Source organism: Hippocampus comes, unplaced genomic scaffold (assembly GCF_001891065.2).
Source record: "Hippocampus comes isolate QL1 unplaced genomic scaffold, H_comes_QL1_v1.1 scaffold310, whole genome shotgun sequence".
Classification (NCBI taxonomy): domain Eukaryota; kingdom Metazoa; phylum Chordata; class Actinopteri; order Syngnathiformes; family Syngnathidae; genus Hippocampus; species Hippocampus comes.
This window is the reverse complement of record NW_017805990.1, coordinates 18,663-33,338: the sequence shown is the minus strand read 5'-3', so window position 1 is coordinate 33,338 and position 14,676 is coordinate 18,663.

The following is a 14,676-nucleotide window of genomic DNA, read 5'->3' as shown; positions in this document are numbered from 1 at the left end:
TTACAATCTCAGGAATGGATACAGGACCTTGCATTTTTGGTGGATATTACTGAACACTTGAACAATCCGAACAAAACGTTGTAAGGGCGCAAAAAGTTGTCACACAGACTTTGTGGGAGACGCAACTGGCAAGTAGTGTCTGAGAGATGCGTGTGTGACCAGACCTGATGTGGACGTGAAACGGTACAAAGATAAGATTGCAGGATTATTGTGGGAGTTTGAGAAACGTTTTCAGGTATTTGGTGAACTTGAGATAGAATTTCCAGTTTTTCACTCACCTTTCACAGTTAAAGCTTCCGATCTAACAGTTGAAATCCAGTAGAAATAATTGATTTGCAATGTGATGCAGATTTGATGGGAAAATTTGCCTCCGTAGGTCTGGACAAATTTTATCAGTATCTACGACCAGGGTACCCTAAATTAACAGCCCTGGCTGCTAATGTTTTGTGCATGTTTGGGACAACCTAGCTTTGTGAACAAATTTTCTCAGTAATGAATATCAATCAAACAAATATGCATTCAAGACTCACAAACAAGCACTTAAATGACATTCTGAAAGTGACAGCTAATCAGGAAATGTCACCTGATATTGATGCAGTTGTACAGGTCAAAATATGCCAAGTATCAGGAACAAAAACAAGTCCAGATTAGACTTAACGCTTTTAAAATGCTGCCTTAGATACCGTTTGCATTGAAAAAATACAGCCTTGTGAAGATGAATCCTTACTGTGCTGAAAAACGTGCAATTTATTGTTCGTCAGAAACTTAACTACAAAAAAAAGTGTGCTGGAATTCTACTGTTCATGCAACTCCACAAATTTTCAGTCTGTATTGTATGTGTATGTGTTTCATATATGAAGTTTACACATTAACAGGACATCTGAAGACTTTCTTGTTTTCACATTTAACAGCACTCTCCTTAGTTTGTATGGTGTGAACAAATGTTTTGTAAAATATATGTTCATTAAATTTCAACATTTTCGTAATGTGTTGTGATTCTTTATACCAAAACAAAGGAAAGACATGATATTTTGGCTATTTATAGCAGAGTATGGTATAATTATTTGTAAATGGTATGGTAAAAGGATAATTTTAATGGTCCGGCCCACTTGACATCTATCGAGGCCGTATGTGGCCCACAATGTGATATGAGCTTGACACCCCTGATTTAAATGAAAGAATATACTTTCACATGTGCGATCAAAAAAATGAATAAACATTAGGTAGTTACTTTAAGGATGATTCAATTGGAAATCCATTACAATTTGATTTAAATATCTAGCTAAGTTCATTTTGCAAGCTTAACCACCTCTGCAGGTACAGTATGTGACTGAGCTGCTGGGTGGTGAGGCCTATGTCTCTTGCTCTGTAGTGTTGCCTGCTTTTTGCCATCTGGACCGTGTCATGGACATTACTGATGATGATCCAGCCTATGTGGTCAAGTTCAAGAATGCCTTTCAGAGGGACCTGGCAGCACGGCGAGCTGATGCCCACGAGGCATATTTCAAGGTGGCCACAGCATTGGATCCACATTTCAAAAATCTGAAATGTCTTCCAAGAGAGAAGAGGGAAGACGTAAAGACTAAATGGGTAAGCTGGAATTTGTCCAGTTTATCAAATCCAGTTTATAAAATCAAACTTTATTTCTAGAGCACTTTGCACATAAGTTTGCAACACAAAGCGCTTCAAAGAATGCAATAAAATAAAATTAAAAGTAAAAGAAAACAGCCTGCTGCACTTAGCATTAACGACAATCATTCATTCACCACCTGTCTATCCGTCAATCTATTCATTCATTCAGGTGTGGACCAGTCTGGAGAACATGCTCCAAGCAGCAGAGCCCAGAAGAGCAACGACTCTCTAGCCTTCCACGAAGGATGATGAACCAGCTCAGAAGAGGAGGAGGAGTGCTCTCTTGCTGGGGTCTGACTCTGACTCAGAAGATGGAATGGCATCTGGAGAGCTGCAGCGCTACAGAGCAGAGCCCAGCATCGGTATTGATGACTGTCCCCTGCAGTGGTGGTATGCTCACTCAGGAGCCTACGAAAAGCTGTCAGTCCTAGCACGCAAATACTTGGCTTCCCCGGCAACTTCTGTACCTTGTGAGAGACTTTTTAGCCTCGCAGGCCACATATTGCAAAAGAAAAGGGCAGCCTTGCTTCCAGAAAATGTGACCAAGCTGGTCTGTCTCAGCGACTGTCTGAAGAAAAAGAACACGAGGCATGAAGTCAGCAAAGCTGCTGTGTCCTGACGACAAGTGATTGTTTATTTCGGCACTTTATTTTGTAATGTTGAACAGTTTTATTTCTGAAGTGCACTGTGATTTAAGGGTCTGTTTTATTTATTTTCTATTATCTGAAGCAAGTTCAGTGTTCAGTAGTTGTATTGCTCAGAAAAGTGTTCTTGCTGTTTTTGTTACATTAACCTGAAGTCTGTTTAAAAACACTAAAATACTTTATCATGCCACTTTTTTGTGATACCAATCAATAATGTAATGAAAAATAGGGGTTTTCTCAGCAATCTTTAGATGAGATTAAAATATAGATTATTAGATTAATTAATGATGTATAATTCATTCATTCATTCATTCATTTTCCGAACCGCTTGATCCTCACTAGGGTCGCGGGGGGTGCTGGAGCCTATCCCAGCCGTCTTCGGGCAGTAGGCGGGGGACACCCTGAATCGGTTGCCAGCCAATCGCAGGGCACACAGAGACGAACAACCATCCACGCTCACATTCACACCTAGGGACAATTTAGAGCAGTCAATCAGCCTACCATGCATGTTTTTGGAATGTGGGAGGAAACCGGAGTACCCGGAGAAAACCCACGCAGGCCCGGGGAGAACATGCAAACTCCACACAGGGAGGCCGGAGCTGGATTCGAACCCGGTACCTCTGCACTGTGAAGTCGACGTGCTAACCACTGGACTACCGGGCCGCCCCTAATTATGTATAATTAATTAATCAAATTTTTTTAATTGCTTGACAGCACTAAAAAAACAACATTAATCCTCTTAATTTAATTTTTTTTTAGGCTCGCTCTTTATTTGAAGATATTAATAGTGCTGACTTTTTGGGAGCTGCACACACCTCTCACCACACTCTCAATTGAGATTGAAGATACAAGTTGCCACGGAGCTAGAGATGAGTCCAGTCGAATCAGTTCTTCTTACTCTGGTGTTATTACAGCTAATTTTGCTTATCTCGGGGTGAAGTTGTGGAGAAAAAAAAAAAAAAAAAAACTTGAAGTGCTAGCTACTGACTGCAATTTTGGATTTAGCATGCCAATGATAGTCTTATTTAGCATAAAAAAACTAACTCATTTGAATTGTGTCAGAAAAATTGTTCCCCAATGCTATTCAATTTAATCGGTTGAACCAAAGGAACAGTAAACGGGTTTAATGATTCAAATAAAATTTGTCAATTTTGCAGATAGTCCACTGTTTATGCCATTTTTCTGCTTGCATTAAGAATGTCATCAAGTTATTTGTGGATTTACAGCATGTTCTGATGTGGTTTGGAATGGAATTTGTTCAGTAAACTCTTCTGTACATTCTAATCCCCCCACCCCCATTTCTTTGCGAGACGTCGCGCAGGTGTGAGAAAAATGTATACAGATCAGGTTCAAAGTGAACATTGTTCACACAAGAAAATTGTTTGGATTTATTTTGTTTTGAAACATTTGAATACTGTTCACTTAAAGCTGTTTCTAACAAATAAAATTTGAATTTGTTTGAAATAAAATGGTGTCTGTGTACTTATTTAAATTTTAAGACTTAGAGATTGTTCTGTTAACAAATTAAGTTTTGAAAATTAACATTTATAAGTAAGTAACAGAATGAGGAGGACGACGAGTTACATGAGGTGACATGGCCATTGAAAAACAAGCACATTTTCTGGTCTCCAAGCCAAGTGTCACGGTTCTGTTTGTGACCAACAGGTGGCACTGTAGGGATCCACCTGCAGCGGCACACCTGTTGGTCATTACGTCATTAGTAGTATAAAAGGATTCCCAGCATGAGCACTCTGTGCCGGGTCATTGTTCCTGTCATGTTTGTTTTTGTCATGTTTCTGGTATTCTTAGTTTTTTTGCTTCAGCCATGGTTTTTGTTTGATACTTTGGATTCATTTTGTTCTTAGGACTTTGTTTTGGATTTAGTTTTCTGTGTTTTTATCAATACATTTGTCAAGTACACCCTGCTCCTCCCTGCTTTTTGGGGTCATCCACCACCACGCAGCATGACATCATGCTATTGCAGGACATTTTGTATGGATAGGTCTGATCCCACTGAACATTTTGAGGGGTTGAAAATAAAAAAAATCCTCAAAAATGATTTGGTTATCACACCTCAAGAGCCGAGCCATTATATGTACAAATTGTGCTTTGAGTTGTTGTTGTGAGATTTTTTTTTTTTTTTTTTTTTTTTAACAGCCATTGTAAAAAAAATGTTCTTGTGGCTTGCTGACATGGGCAAAGCGCTATTTAGGTCACATGAAATATTGGAATTTGCTTTTTTATTTGTGCATATATGCAGCATAGTTACTTTTGCTACTAGCACACCCTTGCTGTTTTGCCTCATAGAGGGCATCAAAAATAAATAACTGCATATATGGATGGTTAGGCCTGATGCCATTGAACATTTTGAGGATCATTGAAAATGGGAAAAAAAAAAGGTTTAGCTTTCATTCATTTGAACGAATTTTGCTTTTTGTAGCTATTGTAATGCATCTGTCCAAGTTAATATTAAATGTAGATTAAGATTGAATACTAAATCATTGATCAATTTGTTACATCACATATGAACTGATTAGGAAAACCTAAAATTGTGTTATTTTTCAAGACTCAATGCCCATCCCTATTAGAAATAGTGCTGTATTTTCCACACTATAAGGTGCTTCAGAGTATAAGGTGCATAGCATAGAAGCTGCATCATTTTCGAAATTCTCGCAGTACTATAATTCATTTCTCCATTTCCAACTCTCATATTCTACATTACAAATGACAATTCGATTCAGTTTACATGTTAAGAGGTTATTTTTTTTTACTTTGTTTGTATGTAAATGTGCTGAGTACTCATATTTTTTGTTGAGCAAGCTGGGTTTTTTTTCTTTCTTTTTCTTATCTTACTTGCTATCAAATACATGATAGAAAGGCAATCTTTCCAATAATTATACAAGCTGTGACAGAATAATTTCAGGAGTGCTGTACCAAAAGATAATTTTGAACTACAGACTACAAGTTTTATCCATCTAGGTAATCTAGCTCGGGAATCTAATGGTTTCCCAGCCGTCTCTGGCACGTCTTTCAAGCACTCCTGGAATAATTCTACCGGGGTGCTTCACATATCCGTTATCATGGCCTACTTGCGGCACCATGTCCACATCTTCAAAATGGGTCCTCTCAATGAGCCCGGAAAAGTGGAGGAGAAAAAAAGAAATAAATCACATGGAGGCAAGTCGGGTGAGTACGGGGGTTGCTCCAGCATGGCAATGTTTTTCTCGGCCAAGTAACAATTTTGTTCGCAAAGCGATGACATCACATTCGTGCTCTTTCCGGAAAACAAAAACTTTCAGCGACGATGGGGAATGCTAGCAGAGGGGTAAGTCACCATACCTTGGGGCCGTTAAACAAATATCAGATCAAAGCCGGTCAAATATGGCCTCAAAATTTGGACCCTTTGTGATGCCGCTACGTCCTATGCATGGACAATGCAAGTATATTGACAAACTTTTGTTAGCCGTGCAGGAAAACTTTAAACTCCAAGGCAGTTTCATGGTGATGTACATGGATAAAGGATTTCGTGACTAATTCTTCACTCTGGTGTCAATGAACTAGATCAAGGACAAAGACACAATCAAACTAGTAAGAAAAAGAAGAGCCTCCTATTATTTAACTTACCCTTAAAACTGTTTATGCAGTGGCCACCTCCTTCCCACCAGATCTACATGAAACCTCTTCCCAGCATGATAGTTCCTCAGCTTTTTCAAACGCCAGCGCTGTCATTTTAACAAAGCTAGTGGGGTTCCGAGATAAGCCATGGCCGACTGACTTTGTGATACCCACCTTCTCTGATTATGTTGAGGTGTACCTCCAATAAGGAAATAAGGCTTACAAAAGGAATGGCTCGCTGCTTCAGGATCCAAGGTTAAAGTCTGTTGTATTAGAGAAACCTGCTGAAGAAATCTTCCACTACCAAACCTATCCCTCTGGCCTTCAAAATGAAGAAGTTGCAGAAGCCCTGCTGAAGAAGTACCCCTGCCAAATGGAGCCCAATACATCATTTTCTGTCAAGTCTGGGTGAACACAGCGACTCAAATACAAGATGGCCAACTACCGTTCCAAAATCAGAAGGTCTAATGCGCCTTGCCCAGAGCTGGAGATAATCTCTACAACAGGGGTCTCCAACATGGTGCCCGCGGACACCAGGTAGCCTGTGAGGACCACACCAATAGCCCGCCAGTGCTAGGATTGTGATTTGCTAGTAGAAATTATGATTTAAAAATGCAAACACTGGCATCATTGTGAGACATCTTCAAGATGATCAGAGCCTGAAAATTAAAATCAGTATGAAAAATAACACATTCTAATATTAAATGTAATTTGTACAAATGTTATTGCAGATGTGTATCAATTTGGTAGCCTTTCACACAATCAGTACACATGAAGTAGGTCTCACTCTCCAAAAGGTTGGTGACTCCTGCTCTACAAAGAGGAAATCACTGGGAGAGAAGTGTCCTGCGAAGAACTGCGAGAGGCCAGCGAGCTCAGGTGAACTACCTGACTCCACATCCAAGTGGAGAAACTGCCGACAGTCCAGGACAGACCGCATCGGCCCTTTGGGTCTATCTCACTGTCCCGCCTAAAGTTAATTAGAAATTACAAAATAAACATTTTCAAATTTTACCACATGCATGGACTGCTTGTGCACTGTTTTTTTTTTTTTAAGTGTGTTTGAAGTGAACAAAAATGCACCGCACATGACAGAATCAATGTTGCAAGCAGGTTACAGTAAGACTTAAGCCCCCCGAAATGTCCACAAAAAGAAGAAAGGTGTATGCCGAAACCAGGACTTCTATCAAAACATGGGCTACTTAATATTCACTCAAGTCAAAGATAAAGCCATGTGTTTAGTTTGTGGAGAGCAGATTGCCGTATTAAAATACGAGAATTTGAGTCAGCAATACCAGATGATACACGCTGAGAAATAGCGAAATTTAAGGGATGCTGAAAGGGCACGGATATCGGAGGCTTAGCTAGCTAAGATAGAAAAGCAGCAAGCCTTTTTTTTTTAAACCAAGATTCACACATCCAGCAAAACAAGACCAGCTTTGTGCTCTCCCAGAAAATCGCTAAAAATAGTAAGCCATTCTTGGAGGGGGAATTTGTGAAAGAGTGATTAGTGGAGTCTGCAGCGCTAATATGTCCAAAAAAACAAGCATTTCAGCAAGTCTCCCTATTCAGGCGGTCTGTGACCAGAAGGATCGAGGACATTGCAGGACATCTGGACATTCAGCTGCAACATAAAATGGCAAGTTTCGACTTTTTTTTTTCCCTGGCTTTGGACGAGAGCTGTGATGTCCGTAATAAAGCCCAGTGACTCGCATTTGTCCGTGGGATAACGGACTTGAGGATTACAGAGGAGCTGGCAGCAACGTGCTCTACTTAAAGGGACGACAACGGGGAGCGAATTATTCACGGAGGTTAATGCATGCATGGACAAACTGGTACTGAAATGGGACAGACTGGCAGGAATCACAACGGACGGTTGTCCAAATCGGACAGGTAAAAATGCCTGTCGACGTCTGGAGGTTGTGAGCGTCACCCCATCTGCAGCTGACTTGAGAGAGAGATGGCCTGCTCTGAGGTAGGTAGATGTTTTCAAAAGTCTTTCTCTTGGGAATCAACCAGTTGTTTTCAGAATGTCTAATGAGTATTGTTCACGCTTAATCACATTAACACAAATTGTAGGGGGTGAAAGAGAGAGATTAGAGTGGCATACAGAATTTGCCCTTCCCTTTTCATCAGACTATTTTGGCCAATTCCTTGTCACATTCTTTAATTCTGTAAATAATGTCTCACACTTGTGTCATATGTAAATCTTAAATCATTTCAGGTCAAGGAGTTCAGGAGAATTATGACAATTCCCCAGGAGCAGAGATAGATCCCTGTCCAAATTTGACCTGTACACACCAAACTCCATTGCCTTGATGAAGACCAAGGGAGGTACCGTGGGGATCAAGCTGAAGCCTCTCTTGAACCAACTGAGTTAGGTGTGCTTGGTTAAAATTTTGCAAGGAGGGTACACTGTCACTCACACGGCACACTGCCTCATACATGCAGTATGCATTTGTTACAAATGCTGTCACACATAGGGGTTGAATCTTTACTGTCTAATGTCATGGTTTACGTTATTTATCAGGTGTGCCACACACCCGACATAAATCAATTAACCCAATATTATGAGACACGAAACATTCAACCCCACATCTTTTCAGGAAGTAGGGGAGTTGAAAAACACGCACGCGCAGAGCCGATAGTAACTACTGAGTGAACTGACCAGATGCATTGTATAATTTAACATGGCATACATGCTAATTTGACACTAGTCTCTGATTATGTGCTAATGATGGTGTCAGCTAAGTCAAATGATTGAAACGGTTGTACTTGTTTTTATTGTGAATTGAATGAAGCAGGATAACCGCAGCAATGCAGCTGAGCATACCCGCAAGATCCCGGTGGTCCATGGGGCTGACAGACAGGAACTTGTCGATGTCTCCATCCTCCTAGAAGGACAGGAGATACTACCTGCATGCTGCTGACGGGGCTGATCTGCGCCCTCAACCTGTACTACTCCACTGCGCTTCACTTTTGAGGCGTTTTAGAAACTTTGACTTGAACTGAATGCAGTCAAGCTCTGGCCAAAATTTCAGTCTGAAGGTGAAGTTGGTGTCATGAAGCCACCTGACACACAAGCACACACATTCAGACAGTGAGCCAACCCTTCGCCTATTTTTTTTTAACCTGTTGGCTTATGTTCCTTAATCAGAGATGAAAGTGGACTTTTCTGAAAATCACGAAAAAAAAAAAAATATATATATATATATATATAATAAGTATAATAAAATGAAGTTTAACTTACTTTTGGAAGATGTACTCAAAGGCTTCAGGAGATGATGGAGGGGGAGAGAGTTCCGTCTCAAACGTCTTCATGGGGACAGGCGTTTCCTCCTCCTCCTCTCATAGCGCCTCACGTCGGTATTAGCGGTGGAAAGAAGTGTACTGCAGGACTCGGAAAAAGGCGCGCAATACAAAATCTAACTAACAGCATCTCTGTCCGAGAACATTTTTCGACATACCCGTACCCGCAAAAATGTTCGTATGTACCGTTGTTCGCAACACGAAAGTTCATAAAGCGGGGAGCCCCTGTATATATACACACACACGCGCGCACACACACTTGGCCGATCACGCATGAATTAGTTGACACAAAACGCAATTCAAATACTCGACCTTCAATGATTAATCTCCCTTTTGTGTGCACCCTTTGTGGCTTTCGTTCTCGACGAAATTTCGAAATCACCAAGATATGGCGAGGCCATGAGAATGCGAGGCGAGGGTATTGCTGTTGTGGCGATGCCACTCAGGCTAAACGAGCCTCAGCAGTCGATAGTCCGCTGCTCTCTACTGTGCGTGCTTCAGCGCGAACATGTACACAAGAGCGTCTTTTGATTTCAAACAATCAGTGCCGACGCAACGACGTCACACACGACGTCACACACGACAACAGCTAAGCTAAACTATCCGAGACGACACTCGAAGTCGGACGGACACGTTTTTCTGCCAATCTGTGTGTTTCCCTTTTTGTCCAAATATATTTTTCACGACAACTGTCTTGTCCATGTGTATTTTATTCGTTCCCATTGTGTTTAGCAAGTGTGTTTATAAAGAGACGAAATCTTTTTCCTGTTACTAGTGTTAGTGTCTCAACATGGCTACGCTCGTGAAAGCAAAACAACGAACTCAAACGCGTCTTCGTTCAATGATGTCAACTAATATCCGGATTAATTTTTCGGCAAATTTTCCTCAGTTCTCCGGAGAGATTTTCATAAAAATATGAAAAACCCGGAATTCCGGGAAAATCCGGAGGACTTTCATCTCTGCTTAATGTTTTCTAACTGTAGTTATCTTCCCAAGTCATAATATAAGGTCCTTTGTACTGTTTCCGTCCAAAATATGACCGTTTTGGACTGTTGGACAGGTGTAGACCATGCCCAAACAGTGAAAAATAACCCCACGAAGCTGAAACTTCGCATTGGATGTCAAAATGTTTCAAAGTTCAAAATGTCCCATGCTGGACATTTCTGAACATTACGGTTGGTAGATCTGACATCATTCTTGGTTTCGTTTGAAAAAGTACAAAATTTGTCACATTGACGCCCATTATAAATGCCAAATTTCAATAGACTGTAAACCTGGTGTTTTATCGTGCATTCTCGTAATTTCCGCAAAATTCACATCAATGACGACTCACAAAAATGATCAAAGAGAGAATTGTGGAACTCGAGTTTTTAACTCACTTTTCCACCGGATAGCGCTAGAGCCTAACATGATTCTCGTGCCAGCCATCGCGTCACTGGCAAAACATCCGGTCCGTCATTTTCAATCAAATAAACAGTCTAGTTTGTTGAGAGAGGACTATTTGCATCTGTGTGTATGGATGTGATCGTATGTGCGCGTCACATAGAACAGTACCGATCAAAGACATCAAAGCAGTACTTTTCTGCCATTTTGTGCACATTTGAATGTATGGTCGTACGTGTCTCTCCGGAATTGTGAGCCAGACGGACTGAGCTTGTTGGTGTCACCACATTAGAAGTCCAACCTGCGTATATTGCACATAAACACGGCTGGGCAGTTTTTTTGAAAATCGAGTTTTGAATTGGGCAAGCGCTTATGCAATGTACGTGATACACGTGAATGCGCGTGACCGCGCTGAGCACAGGTAAAACAGCTACGTTTTACGAGTGTCCGTACGGCCATTTGAATGGATGGGCTCGTCAGTCTTTTCGAGCCTGCTCGCAAGTGCAACGTGCACGCGCAATGTGCCTTTGTGCACATGCATGTGCGGCATGTTTCAGGATGCAGCACTTGCAGACGAATATAATGGGCATTTTTTTGAAAATCAAGTGTTGTTGTTTGAAAATGGAATTATAAATTGGTTGAAAGATCATCCCCTGCCTGAACGGGCACGTGATTCAGGTAAAGCAACAAACCTTATGCGTTCAGTACAGAGCACATCAAATGTCACTTTGGGGGCAGGGCTGCTGATGCAAAAAGAGTCCTTTCTTGTTGTTTTGAATCTTCACGCTGATTGGTCTGCATGTGATTTTTTCCCCCTACTACTGTCTCCCATTGGATCAGTGCATTCCAAAGTAAGTTTATAAATATGAGCGGGCTCGTTTGAAGTTTTTTTCCCCCACAGTGAAACTTTCTTCCACTGAGGATGCACGGCAAGCAATTTTAGGAATGGATTACCGGTACATAGATTCCACAGACTCTTCCTTTTTAACATCTGAGAAAGAGTCTGATGACGATTTTTTTCCCTCAAAACTCCTCCGAGGATGACGATTCGGAGGAGCATGACGAAGAAGACGGCGAGGAGGACAGCGAGGGGGATGGCGAGGAGGAGCACGACCCACAGACAATTTGGCCATCAAAAGACAAGAACATTTTGCGGTCGCCAAATCATGAAGTTGCGGGACATTTTGTCCCGGCTTCTATTCCCATGCCGGGGGCAACAATGTTCGCAACAGCCAGGATCAGCAGGCTTCAGACGGCGTTCAACCTTTTTTTTCCCCGATGACCTCATTGACCTCATGACCAACCTGCAAGGACACCGGACCATTACAGGTTGGTCAAGCGTCACAACGCAAGAACTCCAGGCCTATTTGGGGCTGCTAATCCTGGCTGGTGTGTATCGATCCCATAACGAGCCGACATTGAGCCTCTGGGACGCCAAAATGGGGCGTCCCAGATTTGCGCAGACACGGCCGATTCTGCAACATCAACCGCGCGCTCCTGTTTGATGACAAACTGCGCAGGCCCCAGCAGCATCACACCAAGAAAATGTCACCTATATCCGAGCTTTGGAGCAGATGGAGCAGCTTGCTCCAAAAGCCATTCAACCTGGGGAGGGATGTCTGTATTGATGAGCAGCTGGTCTCCTATAGGGGCCTGTTGGATTCACCTGACGCTTTAAGAGGGGTGGGGCTGACACTGACAGGTGACCGTTCGCGCGACGTATAAAAAAAGCGGCATCACAGTTTGTTTCGTTAGTGAAAACACTCACTTCGTCGTCAGCATGGCCCAATGGTTATTACCTGCTTCTGCCTCTGCTCCATAACCACATGTGTTTTGTTCAGACGTCATCTGTTGAGGACATCGCATCCAAGAATGGGACGGACTGGGCGTGGAGCTTCCACCCCGCTGATGCGCCCCACCAAAATGGAGCAGCAGAAGCTGCCGTAAAACTGATAAAAAGAGCCCTAAAGAGTTTGAAAGGGGCAACAGACCATCTCACCTGGGGTGAGTTCCAAACTCTACTGTTTCAGGCTGCCAACCTGGCGAACGAGCACGCGATCGACGCTCACGCCCAGGAGCAAGATGAGTCCATCGACTACATTACTCCCAATTCTCTCATCCTCGGACGATCCTCAGTGGGAGGAGACAAGGATGGACTTGACCTTGTCACTCACCCTTGGCGCAGGCTGAGGAACATTCACAATTTATTGGACAGATTTTGGACCAAATGGAATGAATTAGCCGGTCCTAATCTCTTTGTCCGTGAGAAGTGGCATACAAAAGGAAGAAATGTCAAAGAAGGAGAGGTTGTCTGGATCGCGGACCCTAATGCTATCAGAGGACAATTCCGCTTGGGCCGAGTCACGGCCACAAAGACCCGACAAGCATGGAGTTGTCAGGGACGTTGACGTCAAAGTTTGTGCCGGACTCCCAATGATAAACACCGAGAAAAAAGGCAGGACACATCAACAACTCCCACCAACCATCATCCTGCAAAGGGATGTAAGGAGGCTGGTTGTGCTGATCCCAGCAGAGGATTTGACTCCAGCCGCAACCAGCTCTTTTGCGACCAGCTCTAGTCAAGACCCTTTTAAGTTATTATTTGGCTGGTTAGTGCAGGCGGATCGCTGCCACCATGCCCACACAAAATGCACACAGTACATACACGAAGATGAGCATCCACACCTCATAAAGCCACTGACCCGCCTGAGGGCCATGATTGACTCTGGGACTATGCTCTTCATCTATAAAGAGAAGGCAACATTGGACAAAAGTTCTCCAAGGAAAAGTGTAAAAAAAGAAAAAAAAAACAATTGTAATGTTTGCGAACTGTTCACAATTGCCACTGAATGGGGCCTTTTGATTATGTGTTGGTGCGTGCAAGTTTCTTAGATGGGACATCGGGAACTTAAGTGGGAGGTGTTGGATTCACCTGGCACTTTATGAGGGGCGGGGCTGACAGGTGACCGTTTGCGCAACGTATAAAAAAGTGGCATCTCAGTTTGTTTTGTTCGTGAAAACACTCACTTCGTCGTCGGCATGGCCCAATGGTTATTACCTGCTTCTGCTTCTGTTACAACTGCAACTGCTACTACTGCTTCTGCTGCAAAGTCCTCCAATAAATGATCAAAAAGTACAGAACGAGTAATCCTTCTGTGCTGACCGACGATCCCTTTTCAGAGGGCCATGAAAAACGGAGTTAACTGAACAGGGCCGCTGCTCCTTCAAACAGTACATTCTCTCCAAACCAGCTAAGTATGGACTTAAGATTTGGGCACTTTGTGACGTCCAGACCTCCTACGCCTGGAAGCTGGAGGTCAATGTGGGGATGCCTCCAGGAGAAGAGCGGACCAAAAACGTGGGGAGGCAAACTGTCATGAGACTTTGTGAATCTTTGGAGGGATACACTGTGACAGTGGACATTTTTTTCTTGTTCTGTCCCACTGGCGGTGGAGTTGCTTAAAAAAGAAAAAAAAAACAACTCTAATTGGGACAATTTGAAAAAATAAGACGGAGCTTCCTCCACAGCTCCTCTGCCTTCAGGACAGACAAATCAATTCCACATTATTTGCGTTCACAAAAAAAGATGGCCCTTGTGTCATATGTTCCCAAAAAGGGAAAAAAAATGTTCTGCTCCTCAGCACCAAACATAGGGAACCGCAGGTAGAGGAGGGAGCAAAGAAAAGGCCACAAATCATTCTGGATTATAATAAGACTGGAAGTAGCGGAGCGACAGCCAGTGGGAGCAACAGCCAGTGGGAGCGAGCGAGCGGCAGCCAGCGTTCGTTTGGGGCTCTGGTGGCGGCTGACCCATTGATTCGGCGCCAGCGGCTGGGTTCGCACCTGGGGGGCCAGCGGTGGTCGACCCACTGGTCCGACATTGGCAGCGGGATCCACCCCGGAGAACAAACCGGCGGATTGGTGAGCCCGGCGGCGGCGACGGCGACGACATTGGCACCGGCATCCACCCTGGAGAACCAACCGGCGGATTGGTGTGCCCGGCGGCGGCGGCAGCGGCGTGAGCAGATCCACTGCCACGTCGCCAACGTTCGGGTAGGCAGAGGGACCACAGCACGCGTCGGCAACTGGCTGG